The sequence below is a fragment of the Eublepharis macularius genome, chromosome 15, assembly GCF_028583425.1.
Source record: "Eublepharis macularius isolate TG4126 chromosome 15, MPM_Emac_v1.0, whole genome shotgun sequence".
NCBI classification, from domain to species: domain Eukaryota; kingdom Metazoa; phylum Chordata; class Lepidosauria; order Squamata; family Eublepharidae; genus Eublepharis; species Eublepharis macularius.
The window spans coordinates 6,541,054-6,548,821 of record NC_072804.1 but is presented as its reverse complement, the minus strand read 5'-3'; positions in this window follow the sequence as shown (position 1 = coordinate 6,548,821).

The window sequence follows — 7,768 nt, the reverse complement described above, 5'->3', positions numbered from 1 at the left end:
GAGGCTGCTGAGGCTTTCAAGGTGATGGCAGAACCTGGGGAAGCAGAATGGCCCTCCGAAGAAGCTAGGGAAGTCCCAGTGACGGTGTTGGGTCCCGGCAATGCAGCGCAGCCCTCCGAAAATGCCAGGGAGTCCCTGTAGATCACAGCAGGGTCCGGAAGTCTGGCATGGCCCTCTGCAGGCACCAGGGAAGCCCCAGAAGCAACAATGGACCCTGCTGTGGGCATGGCCCTCCCAAGACTCCCAGGAGGCTGCAGGGAGGGAGGCAAGGTCCAGCCAGGCAGTGTGACCCTCAGGAGACCCCACTGTGGCTGACAGGGCAGCAGCCAAGCCAGGAAGGGCCTTGAGGAGAGCCCCAGGAAGGCCAGACAGGCAGCTGGGGCGGACGGAGAGGTGGTGCCTGGGCTAGGCACTGAAGACAAGACAGCAAGTATTTTCACTAAATTGAAAATATATAACTTGCTGAGGTTCCATCAGGCTCAATGTCAAACCATGAGAGTGAAAAGGGGGGGGGGGCGGCGGGATTTGCATTTCCTGTGTTCATGCCACAACAGGAAAATCCAAACACACAACAGGAAAACCCTAGAGCTGCTGGTTTTCATTTTGATCCTGCTTCATATGTTCCTGGGAACCCTGTCTCCTCCAGTGCTGCAATTTCTGGCTCAACAGTTATAACAACAGTATGAATTGTTAATTCCGAGGTAGGAGCTATCTATCCATTTTTATCCATAATTCCTCCAAAATGCATCCTTTCTAAGTACATATTTCCCCCCTAATCCATTTTATCCTCACAACAACCCTGTAAGGTAATTTAGGCTGGGAGGTTGTACTTGGCCCAAAGTTAGCCAGTAGGGTTGCCAACTCCAGATTAGGAAATTCCTGAAGTTTTGGGGTGGATTCTGAGAAAGGAAGGAAAGAATCTCACTGGGGAATAATGTCATGGAGCCCACCCTCCAAAGCAGGCAGTCTCTCCAGGGAAACTGATTCCTGTAATCTGGAGATCAGTTGTACTACCAGGAGACCTCCTCGCCCACCTGTCAGGTGTGCAGAATCACCTGTCATACCCCTGCAGCTGAAGCTGATGCTGTTGTGATGATTCTGTCACTGAGGTGGGAAACTGAGAACAGGGACTGAAAGAAGGAGGGGGGTAGCCGTGGAGAACCTTTATCTGCTTTAGGCTTGTCTGTAGCCACCAGTCCTAGAAAGGATGGCATAAGAGCATGAAACTGGCATCTATCAATAAAGGACTTTAACTCCTGTTGAGTGGTGCCAGGCATCCTTACACCACCTAGAGGTTGGAAACCGTATCAACCGCTGAGCTTTGTGGCTGAGTTGGCATTTGAATCCAAGTTCCCCAATTATAGTCAAGCACTCTAACCATTACATTGCACTGGCTCTCCATGTAATGAGTACAACCCATGGTTTTAAAAGCCTACTCTAAACCCTGCTTCCTGATTTTGGTTTGCTGACTGGTCGTAAACTAGAGTTTGTCAATTCTGTTCAGCAAAACATCAGTTTTAGTCAGCAAAAGTGGTAGCTTCTTTTTCATTCCCCCTGTACTGTTTCCATAACCCCCCCCCACACACACACACACACCTCCTTTCTGGAGATACAATTTGCCCTGAGGACAGAATATGTGTTTTCCTATGGGGAAAATAGCAACCCCAGGAGGTGATAGAGATGGCAGAAGGGAAAAGATTAAGCCCCTTTCCCACCTCTGCAACCCTGATTAGAATCAGGCTGTGATTGGCTCTTTAAAACGCAGCAGGGAATCAATTCAGAGATTCCCCCACTATCACCTCTTCTTGAGTCTTAAGGAAACAGTCACACATTTTTGAACAGCTCACGTTCTTTCAATGTTCAGATTAACTTCAAATCAGTCATCTTTTTTCCAAGCTGCTAAAATCTAAATATAAGGATTGTGAATCGCAACAAAAGGGTCCCAAATGTAGATTGTTACAGAAATAACATTAAGGTTTTTAAAAAACAAAGCACAAATATTGAAAAATCTACACCATGGCGCCAGGTACGGAAAGAGTAGCCGTTTCTGTAACCTAGGAAGAATTCCTTGTTTTGTAGAAGAATCTCAAGTTTTTTTTTTTTAAATGAGGGACTAAGAACTCTGCTCATACAGAGAAACAATGTATGCAACTTTTAAAAAAATGCCCACTCAGATTTCACAAGATCACAACTACCTTTACTAGATTGCCTAGCAACCGAATACAACCAAATATTTTTGAAAAGTAAGACATGGTTGAGGAATGAAGTGCAGTGGCAGGAGAGCAGAAAAGACGGTGATGGCAGAGGAGTGGCAGGAAGGGAGGAGGAGATGGGGGAGGAGACAAAGATGAGGGGAGTATCTGGGAAACGCAGGGAGCAGAGGGAGGGTGGAGTTTCCTCTCCACTGCGGATTCACAGAACCACAGAATCACAGAGTTGGAAGGGGCCATACAGACCTCCTAGTCCAACCCCCTGCCCAGTGCAGGATCAGCCTAAAGCATCCCTGACAAATATTCATCCAGCCTCTTCTTGAAAACTGCCAGGGAAGGGGAGCTCACCACCTCCCTAGGCAGCTGATTCCACCTTGGAACTACTCTGACTGTGAAAAAGTTTTTCCTAATATCCACCTTTCTGCATGTAATTTAAGCCCGTTGCTTCGAGTCCTACCCTCTGCTGCCAACTGGAACAGCTCCTTGCCCTCCTCCAAATGACAGCATTTCAAATATTTAGAGTGCAATCATGTCCCCCCTCAATCTCCTCTTCTCCAAACTAAACATTCCCAAGGCCCTCAGCCTTTCCTCGTAGGGCTCAGTCTCCAGCCCTCTGATCATCCTCATCGCTCTCTTCTGCTCCCTCTCAATTTTGTCCACATCCTTTTTGAAGTGAGGCCTCCAGAACTGCACATAATACTCCAGGTGCGGCCTGACCAAGGCAGTATAGAGAGGGACTATGACCTCCTCCGATTTCGATGCAATGGCACTTTTGATACAACTCAAAACAGAGTTTGCCTTTTTTACCACTGCATCACACTGACTGCTCATATTTAGTTTACAGTCCATTCTTACTCCAAGATCTCTTCTGCATACACTACTACCCAGAAGTGTATCCCCCATCCTGTATTTGTACTTCCCATTTTTGTGGCCCAGATGTAATACTGTGCACTTATCTATGTTGAATTGCATCCTGTTTACAACCGTCCACTTCTCCAGAGTATTCAGGTCTTGTTGAATTTTAACTCTAACTCCTTGGGTGTTTTCCACTCCTCCCAATTTGGTATCATCAGCCAATTTAATGAGTAGCCCATTTACCCCTTCATCTGGATCATTGATAAAAATATTGAAAAGCACCAGGCCTAAAACTGAGCCCTGCGGCAAACCACTAGGCACCTCCCTCCAATCAGATGAAACACCATTGACCACCACTCTTTGGGTTTGGTCCTCTAACCAGTTCCCTATCCACAAAACTGTGCTATAGTCCAGTCCACAGTCTTCCAGTTTACTCATTAAAATGTCATGGGGAACCTTATCAAAAGCTTTACTGAAATCCAGATAAATCACGTCAACAGAGCTCCCACGATCTAGTAAGCTCGTCACTCGATCAAAGAAGGAAACCAGGTTGGTCTGACAAGATCTGCTGGGGACAAAACCATGTTGACTTCCCTGGATCACTAAGTGGTCCTTCAGATGCTTACAGATGGATCCCTTTAAAATCTGCTCTAATATTTTCCCAGCAACAGAAGTCAGACTGACTGGCCTGTAGTTTCCCAGGTCATCCTTCTTTGCTTTCCTAAAGATTGGGATAACATTTGCTCTTCTCCAATCTTGTGGCACATCCCCAGTCCTCCAGGAGGCCTTGAAGATGATGGATAGGGTTTCTGCAAGTTCTCTAGAAAGTTCGTTGAGCACTCTTGGGTGCACACCATCCAGCCCTAGGGATTTGTATTCGTCCAGTGCAGCCAGGTGCCTCTCCACTACCTCTCTGTCAATGTCAAGTAGCCAGCCAGGTGTCCTGTCATGTCTACTACCATCTCTAGATGGTCTCGAGTTCTTCAGGGAGAAAACAGAGGCAAAAAAGTCATTAAGCCTGTCTGCTTTTTCTCTGTCCTCCATCAGAGTTTCCCCTTCCACTCCCAACAGTGGTCCAATTGCCTCTTTTACCTTGTGTTTGCTTCTCAAATATCTGTAGAAGTTTCCCCCCTTCACATACAGCATACTCCAACCCGTTCTGTGATTCCATCCCTCCTTGCTTGTTCACTAAGAGTCTCTTTACATGAGATCTCTTACACGAGGATGCTCAAGTGAAGGGAGACTCAATGTTAGCTGGGATGTGCAGTTTAAAAAGACTTCTGGCAGACTTCTGGAATGAGACAGTGAAAGCACAACAGGGGAGTTTTATGAGCTCCCTGCCATGACCTTCCTGGTTTCTTAGGAGCCGAGAGATCAGACCCCCAAGCCCTCCCTCCGGAAAGAGGAGGCAGGCTGGAACAAGGTGGAAGAGCTTAGGGGGACTGGTGAACCTCCAGAAGCCCAGATACCGGTTCTGAAGCGAGGACCAAAGAAGGAGCCAACATGGCTACTTAGCTGTGAAACTGGGAGTCCAACAGGCTGAAAGAAACCACAGCGAATCAAGCAGATTCTTAAAAAGACAGATAAAAAATAATTCTAAGAGAGCTTAACTGACCCCAGAGCCTTCCATCAAGTAAGTGGACAGATTCATGGTTTTACGGGGGCACTCCAGCTTAATTGTGCGTGGCTGCCTGAGCGAGCTGGGAGGGGCAGAGACGGGAGAGGAATTTTAAAGAGGCTCTCTCAGCAATTGCTGGAATGCAAATCTTTGAATATAATTAACCAAAACAAAGCTTTTTACCACTTTCTGAAATGGCTTCTTGGGAAAAAGAGATACTTGCTAGTTTGCAAGAAATATCTAAAATAATGACTGAGTTACTAATTAAAGCTGATGGGATATTTGGAGTGGAAAAGGATAAAAGAATTACAAGAAATCACAATCCAGAAAAAAATTCTGGAGGGACAGACTTAACTGAAAGAAAAATGGAGCCAAATGAGGGGAAAAACAGTCTGCGACACACTTTGCAAAATGGACGATCTTATCAGGACGTCCCCTTCAAGGCACAAAACTTTAGTAAAGAAAAGGCGGGGCCACAAAACAGACCTGCACGGAGAGAAGCAGGCATCCCAACACAGAAAGGGGAGAAAAGAAGGCAGCGGATCTTAAAACAGAAAAGCAAGCAGAGGAGTAACTACATCCATACTGATCCCCTTCAGAAATGGCTGGAAGACAAGGGAATCTACCTTTGGTGGCCCAGATGGATTAGGGATTGGATGTACTACGTCTCACAAAGAAAGAAGAAGGAAAAGGCAGATCTGCATGGAAAGAATCAAGCATGCCAATACCGAAAGGGGAAAGAGGGATTAAGAACTGGATGTACCACTTTTCATGAAGAGAGAAGAAAAAACTATTAGAATCTTAGGGCTCATCAGGATTCAGTAATGCAGACTTATCCTCTTACTTAAATAGCTTTCCCCTTCTTTCCTTCTTTTCTCTTTTTTATATCACACTATATAGTCTATGTTAATGGGTCTTTGCATTTTCTTAATTGTACTTAGACTGTACTCCTTCTCAAAATATAAAATATGGCTAAGTCAAATGACCACCTGCTCTTTTTAACCTTACAAGTATGAAAACCCAAGTAAATAAGTCAAGATGGTCAAAATAAAATAGATGGAGTTACTATTTTTAAAAGTTAAAATTGTGTTTTAACTACATAGTTATGTGATCACCCTAGTCTTATCAATATGAAAACCCAAGTAAATAAGTTTGGCTAGAACAAAATAGATGAAAGATATATATATATATTGTTTTAATAGAATATAAAATTGTTTTCAAACTAAATATTGATTTGGCCTCTACACCCTTACTATTATGAAAATACAAGCAGACAAGTTTGGAAGGCATGGCTAGAACAGATACAAGAAAGAAAGGAAATTAATATAAAAATTGCTCTTATCTTTATGTTGATGTATATTACTGTCCTGCTGATATTGTATGTTTTGCTACATCCACCTCCCACTCTTAGAACGATTATGGGTTTACGATCCCTGATTAAAAGGTAAAAGAGGTGAAATGTGATCTATCTGTAATATGCACAAAAGAAAAAATGTATTAGAAATATAAGGTACAGAGTAAGTGGATTAAAAAGTATAGAAATTAATAAAAGGGCATCTTGAAGGTATATGGGGTGCTAATTACATATATAATGGCTTTTTATATCTAGATGGATGATTATGTGTCTTGTATATGAATCTAATAAATGCTTATGGTCTGTTGTAATCCCTCCCTATATATTATAAAAATCCAATAAAAATTTAATTTTTTTAAAAAAAAGCTGACAAAGATGCTCTTCAGAGGGTTTGTCTTTTCCAACTACCCTCCTGTGGAGAGGGGAAATTGACAGAGTGTTTGGTTTTTAATCTATGCCTCCTGGTAGGGTTGCCAGGTCCCCCAACCCCTCCTAGTGGGAGATCGGGGTCCTGGCACCTACCTACCTTCTTTTCCTTTTCACATGCAAGCACAGTGCATGCACTCCCAGCTTTCATGATGATGTCACTTTCTGGACATCATGGGCCGCCCTGGGAGCGCTCCTACACTTTCAAGCCTTATTTGGCCAGATCCGGATCCATCTACTGTAGAGCCTGGCAGTGCTCTCATGCTATGCAGTGACCCTATTTGGCCCAGATCTGACCACTGTGGAGCGTGGGAGCATGCCTCGCTGCCTGGGAGCATGCCCTGCTGCCCGTGAACGCACGGAACCACCCGGGTACACACTCCGGGAGACACGTCCCCCCTGCTGGTAAGCGGGGGCAGGGGGTGGGGGGTGGGAGCCCACGGCACGGGACTGGCATCCCTAACTTCCTGCTAGCGTGCCTCCCTTCACTTGAGCATCCTTGTGCAATCAGTAGAGAAACTCTAAGTGCTTCCTTCACAGTTCAGTTTTTCCGAGTTCCTATTAGGTTTTTATTGCTGTTTGACCCAAATAATTGTCAGGACTCCGCCAGATAGAGAGGTTGTTGTGAACTTTTTGTATGTTAATGTTATATGAACTCTTAGTCTGCAGAGGATATCACATTATCCTCTGGCATCCCCACTTTTCAAACTTAGTTGCAGAAAAACAAAGTTTCTCTTTTTTCCTCTTGTTTTCCCGAGCAATAAATGATGTTCCATTCTGTGAATTAACAATCTTTTTGTCACCTGCCTTTCTCTGTTGGGGTGGGGGGGACTGCCAGGAGGGTTATTGAGGAATAAACAAAAACACTTTTCTGTGGCCAACACAGGGGATTTATCCTACTGCATTCATTTACAGAACAAATAAGGGAAAAGCCCAGGGATACATATTGGGACAAACATTATTTGGGCAGGAAAACTGAAATATGGGCCTTGTAACTGCTGGGAGGCTGTTTTTCCATTTCAAAACTGCCAATTAACACATCTCTGGGTGGGAAATTTGATAGATCATAAAACAACTAGATTTGATGGGGAAATTTGAAAGTAGCAAGCCAAGCGTGACTCTTACTCCCCATTGGTTTTGACTCCACTTTCCTGCCCTCACCTCTAGCAAGCTGACAGGATTCTCTAAAAATAATTTATCAGATGACACCACCCTCACTTTTCTGGCCGTCCTCTGGGGGGGGGGGGCTTCCCCCAACAGTTTTGGCACAGTTCCCCCTGTACCCACTGAGCACCAGTTGGAGGA